Source organism: Polypterus senegalus, chromosome 16, assembly GCF_016835505.1.
Source record: "Polypterus senegalus isolate Bchr_013 chromosome 16, ASM1683550v1, whole genome shotgun sequence".
In the NCBI taxonomy this organism is placed as follows: domain Eukaryota; kingdom Metazoa; phylum Chordata; class Cladistia; order Polypteriformes; family Polypteridae; genus Polypterus; species Polypterus senegalus.
The window spans coordinates 16,121,220-16,135,666 of NC_053169.1; positions in this window are offsets into that span (position 1 = coordinate 16,121,220).

The window sequence follows — 14,447 nt, forward strand, 5'->3', positions numbered from 1 at the left end:
ACTGTAAATGTTCACAAATCTGAACCAGGAATGCAGTATTATTTGACTGTTTTTACTGTTTTATTAAGACAGAACATATTATCTCATATGTGCTTTCAGGAGCTCTACTTAAAGTACTATTAGATTAAGATCCTTTTACTGAGAGCACCAGGGCATATCAATAACTTTACTACTGCATGCTTCAAATCACTCCAGTTTGAATCCTGCAAAGCAGAGTAAAGCAAATAGGAAACTGTTTGCTTTTTGGACAGCTACCCTGTTTCAATGAAAACAACTTCTTAGAAAACAATGTTTCTTTTTTAGCTTTTAAAAGTTTTTAGCATTTAGCGTAATTTATTTTGGTCTTGATAAATTTTTCTTTAGTCTGTAGTCATTTTATATAGGTTTTGAAACATGCAGAATCCACAGTTATATTCATTTTCTATGTGAAATATTTATTTATTTTCATTTTAACATGCTGTTTTGGAAATGCCAAGATGCTGATTGTTTTTCTTATGGGCGCCACTATTTTCCAGTTCTTTTGCCAGACACGATCCTTCAAGTTGCACTGTGTGATGTCACTACCATGACTGCATTTAAAGTGGACTCTAAGATGGTGGATGTTTTATCAGATTCCAAGATTGTGGATATTTTCCCAAATTGTTTTGCAAATACTTACTGTAGTTATGATCTCTTGGTTTCAGGCAAGTAGGCTTTGTACTTTTAACGTTGAGTCCTGCTTAATGATTCACCTTGACCTTTTTGATAAAGATTCTTGCTTTGATTTTGACTGCTTCTTCATCTCCTGGTCCATCGTGCTTTCCAGCTATCTATTCAAATTTCATCTTGCACAGAAGTACTGGGGCAGGGGTCTCCAACCTTTTCTCCCCTGAAAGCTACTTTTACAAAATGAAAATGGCCGAGAGCTACTCATGTTTTCTAACGTTTATTCTCATAGCATATTTCAACCTAAACCAACTGAATAAGCTTGTTTTGCCTGAAAATCTGCAAAATGTTGGTGTCCACAACTCACATATTGCATTAAAACTTCACAAAAAATATTTAGTTCACCTGCAAGTGCATTTTGTACGTCTGTATGCATTTTCTAGTGTAGCTCACACTATTGAATTAAAACGTGAATGCTGTCAACACAAAACAATGCAATTCCAAATACACAGATATGACTTATTCATTTGTCATTTTGTCACATGTCACTGTGTCACTTTATTCGCAGGTCCATTTGTATGTGTGATGTGTTTTTTAGTTAGTCAGATGACTGGCACTGAGGTGTCTGGTGGAGTGTAGACACTGAGGTTCACTCTTACGGAGTCATTTAAATGTTCATCTGTCAGTCTTGTTCTGAACTTTCATTTAATGACATTCATGTCAGACTCACAGAGGTATGGAGACCCAAACAAAGCAGACATTTTCAGAGCTGCTTGGTGACGATTCTTATGGTTATCTGGCTCTACTAAGCTCCAGAAATGCTGAGAATGCTGTTGAGACTTTAACTGCACATTATTTTGAAGATTTACTAATATATAATATATAAAATCCGATGTCTCTCTGTCTGTCTGTCTGCTTTTCACGAGAGAACTACTTCACAGATTTAGATTGGATTTTTTTCTATAACTTACTTCAACATTCCGGTTGATTTTATGAATTCTCTCATTTCGCTAAGAATCAGAGTTCGCTTGCGGTAATTGATTTATTTGCATGAATCCCAGAACCACGCAGTGGACCGAGGAGAGGGGCCTTCCTCACTCACTCGCCAGCTTTGGGGCATGTTCCTTAACTCCGCTTGGCTAGCAAATGAGAGAACTTTGTTTGATATTTAAAATAAAGTGTTACTTAGGTCTTGATGAGTTTGACTCCGGATATTCTCTAAAGTGTATGCCACATTGAAAAGATAAGATTGCAATTCAGATTGTGGATCGTTATTTTGTGTTAAAAGGATAGTGATATGATTTTTTGGAAAGATCACCCTCCCCTAATTTGACTAATTAAGTTTTCAAATTTATGTGGGATTCATTAACACTTGGAAAGGGGTTGTGAGCTACCGATAGACCCCTGGACTAGGGGTAATAAAAATATTACAATATGCAAGCTTTCGAGACAACTCAGACCCCCTTTTCCGGCAAGATAATATTGTAATCTTTTCAGTTAGCCAAAAAAAGGTGTCATTTTGCTTGACTTTTTGCACAGTACAAATGGAAAGTATATGTTGTGGTTTCAGTTGAGCAGCTTACTTTTACTAAATATTTTCTCTTTGGTCTAAGATGGGCGCTGAGCAGACTCCTGTCAATCATGGAGAATCCACTGCATCCACTGAACAGGATCATCTCCAGACAGAGGAGCAGCTTCAGTGACAGATTGCTGACACCGTCCTGCTCCACTGACAGACTGAGGAGACCCCACACTATGTGACTCTTCAGTTCCACCTGACGGGGTAAACGCTAACATTATACAAAGTTATTGTCTGTTATACCTGCATTGTTATCAATCTTTAATTTAATATTGTTTTTTATCAGTATGCTGCTGCTGGAGTATGTGAATTTCCCCTTGGGGATAAATAAAGTATCTATCTATCTATCTATCTATCTATCTATCTATCTATCTATCTATCTATCTATCTATCTATCTATCTATCTATCTATCTATCTATCTATCTATCTATCTATCTATCTATCTATCATTCATATAGTGCCCCGTGATCATCAGAGATGACTGTGTGCAGAGGGTACAGACCTATAAATACCTAGTAATGCAGCTGGATGATAAATTGGACTGGACTGCCAATACTGATGCTCTGTGCTAGATAGGACAGAGCCGACTATACTTCATTAGAAGGCTGGCATCCTTCAACATCTGCAATAAGATGCTGCAGATGTTCTATCAGACGGTTGTGGTGAGCACCCTCTTCTACGCGGTGTTGTGCTGGGGAGGCAGCATAAAAAAGAAGGATGTCTCATGCCTGGACAAAATGGTGAGGAAGGCAGGCTCTATTGTAGGCACGGAGCTGGACAGTTTGACATCCGTGGCAGAGCGACGGGCGCTGAGCAGACTCCTGTCAATCATGGAGAATCCACTGAACAGGATCATCTCCAGACAGAGGAGCAGCTTCAGCGACAGAATGCTGTCACCGTCGTGCTCCACTGAGGAGATCGTTCCTCCTAGACACTATGCAACTCTTCAATTTCACCCGGGGGGGTGGTAAACGTTAACATTATACAAAGTTATTGTCTGTTATACCTGCATTGTTATCACTCTTTAATTTAATATTGTTTTTTATCAGTATACTGCTGCTGGAGTATGTGAATTTTCCCTTGGGATTAATAAAGTATCTATCTATCTATCTATCTATCTATCTATCTATCTATCTATCTATCTATCTATCTATCTATCTATCTATCTAATATTTTTCTTTTATTTTGTTGTAATGCACAAATTCCCATTTCCTGTTCATTGAAATCAAAGTTCACCTCAACCTTGTTTGCAATACAATTCTCTTTCCGGAAGGAAAGGAATGCTGTAAAGTGGAAAGGAGGTTAATTAATGATTAAATAAAGATTAGTGCTGATTTTGTCTAACTTTGCCCTGTGTCATTGTGTGACTGAAAGAACTCTTCACTGTTAGAGATTTTCACACAGGCCTCTATACTTCTAGTTTCCAGTGCCATAATAAGGTGAGATAAACAATGCCCATCTTCAGGTCTTTCTAATTAGTTTTGTGTATTGTTTTTTACTGTAAATGTGTATTTCCAAGCAAAATGATTGCAATTCAACTTAAACATTTGTTTAACTGCCACATTCTCAATAGAGCAGTCTTGATAAAACTGCCTTCTAAGGATATAGTGTGATATTCTCAATTAATTAAATTTTAGATTCAAGATTCAAGATTCAAGATTCTTTATTCGTCAAATGCATAAGTTATACAGGACAACACGTAGTGAAATGCATCCTGATCTGCTTATCAAAAACTGTGCAAAGCTAGAAGAATAGCAGCTAGGATCAACAGAAAGTCCTAGATTGAAAGATAACAATAGAATAGAGCATCAATAAATAAGTAAAATTAAGTGAAATAAAGTAGAATTAAGTGTTAAGGTGCAATAGTACAGTGATTAATGTGCAAAATGAAGGTTAGACAGGTGCATAGTGTTAAAGGACAGATCAATTTCCAAAACAAGGTAAGGGTAGACAGTATGGTACAATTACAGTCCAGTCTAAGTATGTGGAGGGTCATGGATGAGATGGCATGTTCTGATTTAACAGTCTTATGGCTTGAGGATAGAAACTCCTTCTGAGTCTCTCTGTCCTGGCCAGGATGCTACAAAACCTTTTGCCTGATTTTAACAGGTGAAACAGGCTATTGCTGGGATGAGATGAGTCTTTGATAATCCTGAGAGCTCTGGTCCTGTATCTTCTGGTGTAAATGTCCTGCACAGATGGTAGAGCTGACCTGCAGCAGCGCTCTGCTGCACAGATTACTCTCTGTTGGGCTTTACGGTCCTGAACGCAGCAGTTTCCAAACCAGGATGGTGTCAGGATACTTTCCACAGCGCCAGAGTAGAAAAGTCTTTAGAATCCCCGAAGACACCCCAAACTTCCTAAGCTGTCTGAGATGGTAGAGTCTTTGGATGTGTTCAGACCATGTCAGGTCCTCAGAGATGTGAACCCCCAGGTATTTAAAACTGTTCACCCTTTCCACTGGAGTCCCATTAATGATGAGGGGCTTATAGTCTCGCTGCTGTCTCCTGCTGAAGTCTACCACCAGCTCCTTGGTTTTGCTGATGTTGAGCTGGAGGCAGTTTTCCTGACGCCACAATGTCAGGTTCGCAGCTTCATTCATGTAGGCTGTCTCATCGTTATTCACGATGAAGCCCAGTACCACTGTGTCATCTGCAAACTTTACGATAGTGCTAGAGGAATACGTGGCCGTGCAGTCATGGGTATTGAGGGAGTACAGCAGGAGGCTAAGAACACACCCTTGAGGAGCTCCTGTGTTGATGGTGATGGTGTTGGAAACACTGTTACCAACCCTCACTGCCTGTGTTCTGCCTGTGAGGAAGTCCAGCACCTACGCAAACAGGCGGTTGTTAAGTCCTAAGTCCCTCAGTTTCGCAAACAGTCTACAGGGTATTATTGTATTGAATGCTGAACTATAGTCAATGAACAACAATCTCACATAGTTCCCCTGTTTCTTGTCCACATGGCTAAGGGTGGTGTGCAGTACATGGGAAATGGCATCCTCCATCGATCTGTTAGGACGATGAGCGAACTGGAGTGGGTCAATGGTGCTTGGGATGGAGGATGACATAATGTCTTTCAGTAGCCTCTCAAACACCTTCATGACTACTGATGTCAGTGTCATGGCTTCAGCTTTTGCATTCCATGTGAAATTATAGGGGTAAATCAAAAAGTAAAGGCTAATTGAAAATTACATGGTAACTGCAATGGATAGAAGCTGACACAGTACAAAATGTTTGTGATGGCTTATGGGTAGTTTGAACACACAGCACAGTGCTCTGTCATTAATTCTAGTTGAAGCCGAGGTTAAATGAACATGGACGCTCTCTGCGGGACTTCACCATTGTTGAACAACACGCCATAGTGAGACTTCTTTGGGAAGAGTGCTGTTGGCTTGGGCAGAACAGTAAGATGTTTGATTACTCATTTTGCGAAAACTTAACGGTACCCCAAGTCATCATGCACTATGGCACATGCAGATCGATAGCTTATATCCAAATGTGCAGCAACAGTGTAAAACATAATCCGTTGGTCCTCTGTGATAAAGGCATTTGCCATGTCAATGTGGGCTTGTGTGCACAACATTGATGGTTGGCCATTTTGAGCTTCATCAGTTACACTTGGTCTTCCTGCTTTGAATCTTTCTGCCTATTCATAAACTTTTTGTTGAGTCATGTTGTTTTCACTTCTGTACTGAGCTGAAAACCTTTGGTGAAACCAGGATGACATTTTACTGCATTTTGTATGTATATAATGGTGTATTTGACAAATAAAAGAATCTGAAATTAAAGTATTCTAGTATATCAGACATGAAATAAGATAAGCCCATGCCAGATTTCGTCTTTCATAAGTGTCACAGATACACACGGAAAAAGAAACATATAACCTTATACACAACACAACATCACACTGGCAAAGTCCATACCGTGTTTAGTTATGTCAAAACTGTATAAATCTACAGAAATGTCAAAGTCAAAATTTTGACTTCCATTATAATACTTTTTCTTATATTACTTAAAGAAAAAATAAAAAGCAGGTTTTACAAAAATAATAGCTTGAAATGAAATATGTGCCATTTGATGGTTCAGAGTATTTTCTAGGGTTACTGTCTTATGCAAAGTTAAACTCCTGCTCACCATCATTAAAAAACTGAAACACTAACATGGTAACCATGATAACAGTGGTTTTGTTTTAATATAATGCAGTCAGGAAAATAAAAAACAGTTGTTTTGAAGTTTGCTACTTTGATTCCACGAGAACAATAGCAACCGCAAATAAAAACAGCCAGTTCATCATTGGCTAGAGACTCCCAAAAGTCAACTTTATTGCAAGTGGTCTAATTAATTGATGTAAAGGATTGCCTTACAGTCACAGTAAATAATGTAACAACTTAGGAAGGAACCTTACAAATATAATTGGTCTGAAAAGAAATTAATTGCCAGCAGCATATACACTAAGGTATTCTAAAAATATTTTTAAAACATATTGCATGTGTATTAATCAAATAATGCACATAATGTGAGGGGAATACTGTACTATACTGGAATTCCATCCATTATCCAACCCGCTATATCACTAACTACAGGGTCACGGGGGTCTGCTGGAGCCAATCCCAGCAAACACAGGGTGCAAGGCAGGAGCAAACCCCTGGGCAGGCACCAGCCCACCACAGGGCACACACACACACACACACCAAGGACAATTTAGAATCACCAATGCACCTAACCTGCAGGTCTTTGGACTGTGGGAGGAAACCCACGTGAAGCGAACCTGGGTCACCTAACTACGAGGCAGCAGCGCTACCCACTGCACCACTGTGCCGCATACTGGAACTCTCTATATATTTTTATTTATATTTTTTGCTCTATCTTTTAATTTTTTAGGTGTCCTTTTTAAGCCTACATATGCTGGGCTCAAGTGTCAAATGTCTGTTAATAACATCTTCATTTGAGAGCCATGATTCAGCCAGCTCTCTGGCACTTTTAGCATTAGGCTTGAATTTTACTTGCACCGTGACCCAGTGTCTCTAAATAATAAAAAAGACTTTATGACCAACACACGGACAACAATACAAATGTCCATACCGGATCGGGAGAGCCCTGCGTTAACAATGACCGCCACCAGTACTGTTAGTGAACAGAGTGCTGGCAGAAATTGGGCAAATGTTGGCCAAAGAAGAAAAAGGAGAAGAAGAGGGGGGAGACGTATCCAGAGGCAGGAGGAGAGGAGGAAAGTAGAGAGAGTGGAACTGAGGGTAGGAACTTTGAATGTTGGCAGTATGACTGGTAAAGGGAGAGAGTTAGCAGATATGATGGAGAGAAGGAGGGTTGACATATTGTGCGTGCAAGAGACTAAATGGAAGGGGAGTAAGGCCAGGTGGATTGGAGGTGGATTCAAATTGTTCTATCATGGTGTGGATAGGAGGAAAAATGGGGTAGGAGTTATTCTGAAGGAACAGCATGTCAAGAGTGTTTTGGAAGTGAAAAGAGTGTCAGGCAGAGTAATGATGATGAAGCTGGAAATTAGAGGTGTGATGATGAATGTTGCTACTGCATAAGCACCGTAAGTTGGGTGTGCAATGGGTGAGAAATAAGCTTTTTGGAGTGAATTGGATGAAGTGATGAACAGTGTACCCAAGGGACAGAAAGTGGTGATTAGAGTGGATTTCAATGGGCATGTTGGTGAAGGGAACAGTGGAGACGAGGAGGTGATGGGTAGGTATGGTGTCAAGGAGAGGAATGAAGAAGGTCAGAAGATAGTGGATTTTGCCAAAAGGATGGACATAGCTGTGGTGAATACTGTACATATTTTTAGAAGAGGGAGGAACATAGGGTTACATACAAGAGTGAAGGAAGATGCACACAGGTAGATTAAATCCTATGCAGAAGAGTCAATCTGAAGGAAATTGAAGGCTGCAAAGTGGTGGCAGGGGGAAGTGTAGTTAAGCAGCATAGGACGGTGGTCTGTAGGATGACGTTGGAGATCAAGAAGAGGAAGAGAGTGAGGGCAGATCCAAGGATCAAATGGTGGAAGTTGAAAAAGGAAAACTGCAAGGTGGAGTTTAGGGAGAAGGTAAGACAGGCACTGGGTGGCAGTGAAGAGTCACCAGACAGCTGGGAAACTACTGCAGATGTAGTAAGGGTGACAGCAAGAAGGGTGCTTGGTGTGACATCTGGAAAGAGGAAGGAGGAAATGGAAACCTGGTGGTGGAATGTGGAAATACAGGAGAGTATACAGAGGAAGAGGATGGCAAAGAAGAAGTGGGATAGTCTGAAAGATGCAGAAAGTAGACAAGAGTACAAGGAGATAAGGTGCAAGGTGAAGAGAGAGGTGGCGAAGGCTAAAGCAAAGGCTTATGATGAATTGTATGAGAGGTTGGACACTAAGGAGGGAGAAAATGACCTGCACTGATTGGCTAGGCAGAGGTATGAGCTGGGAAAGATGTGCAGCAGGTTAGGGTAATAAAGGATAAAGATAGAAATGTACTCACAAGCGAGGAGTGTGCATTGAGCAGATGGAAAGAGTACTTTGAGAGGCTGATGAATGAAGAGAACGAAAGAGAGAAGAGGTTGGATGATGTGGAGTTAGTGAATCAGGAAGTGCAACGGATTAGCAAGGAGGAAGTAAGGACAACTAAGAAGAGGATGAAAAATGGAAAGGCCGTTGGTCCAGATGACATATCTATGGAAGCATGGAGGTGTTTAGGAGAGATGGCAGTGGAGTTTTTAACCAGATTGTTTAATGGAATCTTGGAAAGTGAGAGGGTGCCTGAGGAGTGGAGAAGAAATGTAATGGTACCGATATTTAAGAATAAGGCGGATGTGCAGGACTGCAATAACTACAAGGGAATAAAATTGATGAGCCACAGCATGAAGTTATGGGAAAGAGTAGTGGAAGCTAGGTTAAGAAGGGAGGTGATGATTAGTGAGCAGCAGTATTCTTTCATGCCAAGAAAGAGCATCACAGATGCTATGTTTGCACTGAGAATGTGATTGAGAAGTTTAGAGAAGGCCAGAAGGAGTTGCATTGCGTCAACTCTTACATATTTCTCTGCCACTCCCGACTTGTATGAGGACGTTGTACAGAATAATGGAAGGGTGGGGGGTTAAGGGGGAGAGAAAAAGAGCAGGCTATATCTATATCTAATCTATCCTTTTAATCTTTATAATTATAACTACCAACGTAACAATAGGCTGCATGGCAATAACTCTTGGGGAAATAGGAAATTAAGGTTAAAGCTGTCTCACTTCCAGTTAAGACTATAAAATTACATCAAAAATTCAGAATCAATGTCTCCATGATGGGACAGTTAACTTTGTGAGCTGGAATGTTAAAGGCATGAATCACGAATTAAAGAGAAAGAAAGTACTCTCTCACCTAACAGGTTTAAACGCTAAAATAGTATTTTTACAGGAGACCCACTTACTAAGCAAGGATCAGTTCCGGACTGGCCAAATGTTCCATTCTAACTTTGAAAAGAAAACTAGAGGTGTGGGAATTCTCATACGTAGAACAGTCTCATTTGTAGCATCAGATGTTGTATTGGATCCTGAAGGGAGATATGTGATGGTCATGGGTAACTTACCTACCTAAACCCTAACTACAAAGAGGACTAATTCATTTATGTTAGGTAGAATGCCCAGAGGGGACTGGGCGGTCTTGTGGCCTGGAACCCCTGCAGATTTTTTTTTTCTCCAGCCGTCTGGAGTTTTTTTTTCTGTTTTTTTGTGTCAACCCTGGCCATCGGACCTTACTCTTTTTCTATGTTAACTAATGTTGTCTTATTTTACTTTTCTTATTTTGTTTTTTATTTTTCTTTTCTTCATTATGTAAAGCACTTTGAGCTACTTTTTGTATGAAAATGTGCTATATAAATAAATGTTGTTGTTGTTACCTAACTGTAAAATGATTTTGATAAATGCTTATGCACCTAATGTCGATGACAAGGAATTTATACAAAATTTATTTGCATCCATTCCCAATGTGAACACTCATAAAATTATAATGGCTGGGGACTTTAATTGTGTTTTAAATCCACTCTTAGATAGGACTTCTATCACAGGGGGATGAAATCTAACACTGCAGAGATAATTACAAAGTTTATAACTGATCACAACTTGTCAGACCCCTGGAGGTTTTTAAACTCAAACTCAAGAACATATTCTTTCTACTCACCAGTACATCATTGCTACTCAAGAATTGATTATTTCTTTATAGATAATAATTTCTTGCCTACGATTAAATCTTGCAAATACGATGCTATTGTTATTTCTAACCATGCACCTCTGATCTTGGAGCTAAAGTCAATATGCCTCACACACTCACCTCGCAGATGGCATCTCAACCCCTTCTATTAGCAGACGAGAATTGTACAGAATTTATATCCAGACAAATCAGTTTCTTCCTAGAGACACATACATCCTCAGAGATTTCTGCAGTTATACTCTGGAAAACCCTTAAGGCCTTCTTAAGGGGACAGATCATCTCATCCTTCCCACAGAAATAAATTAGAAACCAAGAAAGTAGCAGAGCTAAAAAGCAAAATTACTAGACTAGATGAAGAACATGCCAGGCTCTACATAGGAAAAGGCAGGCTCTGCATTCAGAACTAAACCTCTTGATAACTAAAGAAACTGAACAACTAATTTATAAATCCAGACATCATTACTATGAACACGGTGAGAAAGTTAATAAGCTTTTAGCTCAACAAATTCATAAGCAAGAAGCCCGCAACGCAATCCCAGTAATCACCAACACGAACGGAGACAAAATCATCAACCACAAAAATATAATGCACACATTTAGAGACTACTATAAATCCTTATACCTGCATTCTACTGAGTTTAAAGAAGACAACACACAATCTAATACATTTCTGGATTCATTACAGATACCACAAATAGACACTTTAAGGAACTCGATAAACCTCTGGCGCTATCAGAATTACCAGATGCTATAAAGTCACTTCAAGGCAGGAAAGCAGCAGGCCCTGATGGCTACCCTGCCGAATTTTAAAAGAAATTCTCCGTTCAGCTCGCTTCCCTCCTAGTAGCAACATTTACAGAAGCCAGAGACAATCAAATTCTTCCCCAAACTTTTCGCCAAGCATTAATCACCATTTTTCCTAAAAAAAATAAGGACTTATTACAATGTGCATCATACAGACCAATTTCACTTTTGAATAATGTCGTTAAAATACTTTCAAAAATCATAGCTAGAAGGATGGAGAAAGTGCTTCCTTGGGTAACATCACTAGATCAAAATGGATTTATCAAGGGTCTACAGTCATCTTCAAATCTTCGACATCTGTTTAATGTAATATACTCACCAACTAAATCAAACACCCCAGAAATATTATTATCATTGGATGCAGAAAAAGCATTTGACATGATTGAATGGAAATACCTTTTTACTACATTGGAGAAATTTGGGTTTGGCCCAAACATTTGTGCATGGATCAAACTACTGTATACCAATCCAGAAGCTTCAATTTGTATCAACAACATTTGTCCAGACTACTTTAAACAAGAACGTGGTACCAGACAAGGATGCCCCTTGTCACCGCTACTGTTTGCAATTGCCATTGAACCACTGGCAATACACTGTCGAAATACTGATCAGATAAAGGGGATTATCAGAGAAGGACTGGAACAGAAAATCTCTCTATATGCAGATGATATGGTACTGTATATATCAGACACAAAATTCTGTGCCTGCAGTCTTAACAGCACTCACAGAATTTCAAAAGATCTCTGGTCTCAGAATTAATCTGAATAAAAGTGTACTCTTTCCAGTGAATTCTCAAGCATATAATATTAGATTAGAGACCCTACCTTTTATCATTGCAGAACAGTTTAAAAACCTAGAGGTAAACATCACAAGTAAACATAAAGCTCTTCATTAAAAAAATTTTGCCGTCTGCATGGAAAAAATAAAGCAAGACTTGCATAGATGGTCAACCCTTCATCTCACTCTAGCTGGAAGAATTAACACTGTTAAGATGAATATTCTTTCCTAAGCTCCTTTTTTTATTTCAAAACATTCCAATATACATCAATAAATAATTTTTAAGCAATTAGATTCAACAATAACCTCATTTATTTAGAACTCAAAACATCCACGTATCCAAAGAGCGACCCTACAAAGACAAAAGGCAGAAGGTGGCATGGCTCTACCTAACTTCCAGTTTTATTACTGGGCAGCAAACATACAAGCTATAAAAACCTGGACACAAATAGATGAACATACACAGGCCTGGTCCGCAATAGAACTAAAATCCTGCAGTACTTCTTTATATTCCCTGCTCTGTGCCCCAATAAATGCAAGTTATCGGCAATATACTAATAACCCAATTGTGCTTCACTCACTCAGAATATGGAACCAATGTAGAAAGCATTTTAAGATGGAGAAGCTTTTATCTGTGGCACCTCTGCAAGAGAACCACCTCTTTCAACCTTCAGAAACACATGCAGTTTTTAATATCTGGAAAAAAAATTATATAGACATCTTTGCATCCTATGAACAATTACATTCCAAAGTTAACATTCCAGCTACATATTTCTTTCATTATCTTCAAATTAGGAGCTTTGTTAAACAGAATCTGTCTGATTTTCCTAATTTTTTTTCCTCACCAGACCATGAGACCGTCCAGTCCCCTCTGGGCATTCTACCTAACATAAATGAAATAAGTTATGTTAAAGTAGCTGAAAAGTTGATTATAACATGCCCAAGTAAGATGTTATATAGAGATGCACTTAGATGCGCTAAGAAGTAAGTATGCAGTAAGAGAAAAAGTAACAGGGGCAATGCAATATTCCAGTATGGTAGGAAGTCTTTTGTACTTGTGTATCTTCTTAACATTCATCCGTTTGATCATTTATTCATTCATTGTCATCAATCTGATTCAAGATCACAGGTAGTCAGGGCCTATACCAGTAGCACAGGGTGCACAGCCCTGGATAGGAAGCCAGATCATTAAAGAGCCACATCCAGGACAGTTTAGAGATGGAAACTCCCCTATCTTGGACATATTCTGGAGTAAAATCTTCACAGACAGGACAAGAATGTACAGACTCTACATTGACAATGACTTAGTGTTCAAACTCAGGACACCAGATCTATGAAGTACCTGCGATATCCACTGCACAATTATGGCACCATGTATGATCATTTATGTTTTTATTTTGTTTTCAATAATTAATAACATTATATTACACTTCATGCATATAAAGATTCTGCTCAAATATAAAAACATACCCTTAATGTATATCAAATGGTTTGGTCATTTTGTTGCAAGTGTGCCTTATGAAAACCTGAATGATACAAGAATTACAGATAAGATTGTTTCAGTGAAAAAGAACTGCTTAGAAAATAATGTAAACGTGGGTGGACCACACAGGGCTCACCGAGAGAAAAAGAAAAAGAAAAGAAACATGAGCAAAATAGCAAAGAAATCCCCATCTAACTTTTTAAAATATAACACAATTAATTACATAAGAGAGTCAATTAGAGGTCTGGCAGGCTTATTCTAAGATAATAATAATTAATTCTTGCCATGTTTTCAAAAGGTGTTGGACATATCCTCTAAGGGAGAATTTTATTGTTTCTAATTTGAGATACTATAGGATGTCACTTACTGAGCAACAGAAATTGGGTTGGGATTCTTCCCATTGAGAAAGATAAATCTATGTGCTAGTATTGTGGCATAAGCTATTACAATTGAATCATCCCTATGCATTTCAATACTGTCCAGGAGTACTCCAAATATCGGTGTTAGTGGATTAGGAGTGATTGTAACACTGAGGCAATTTGAAACGTATGTAAAGATTTTTGTCCAAAATGATGTTAATTTAGTGCATTCCCAGGAAATATGGGGCCTGCTGGAGCCAATCCTAGCCAACACAGGGCACAAGGCAGGAAACAAACCCCGGGTAGGGCGCCAGCCCACCACAGGGCATGCACACACACACACCATGGACAGTTTAGAATTGCCAATGCACCTAGCCTGCATGTCTTTGGACTATGGGAGGAAACCCACACACACACGGGGAGAACATGCAAACTCCACGCAGTGAGGACCCGGGAAGCAAGCCTGGGCGCCACCGTGCCACCTGATGAAAGACCTTTATTTGAATTATCGCATGCTTGGTGCATAAACAACTAAAGTGTATTCTATGTATGGCTGAGTTCCACTCCTTTTCTAGGATACCAATTGGAGGGTCC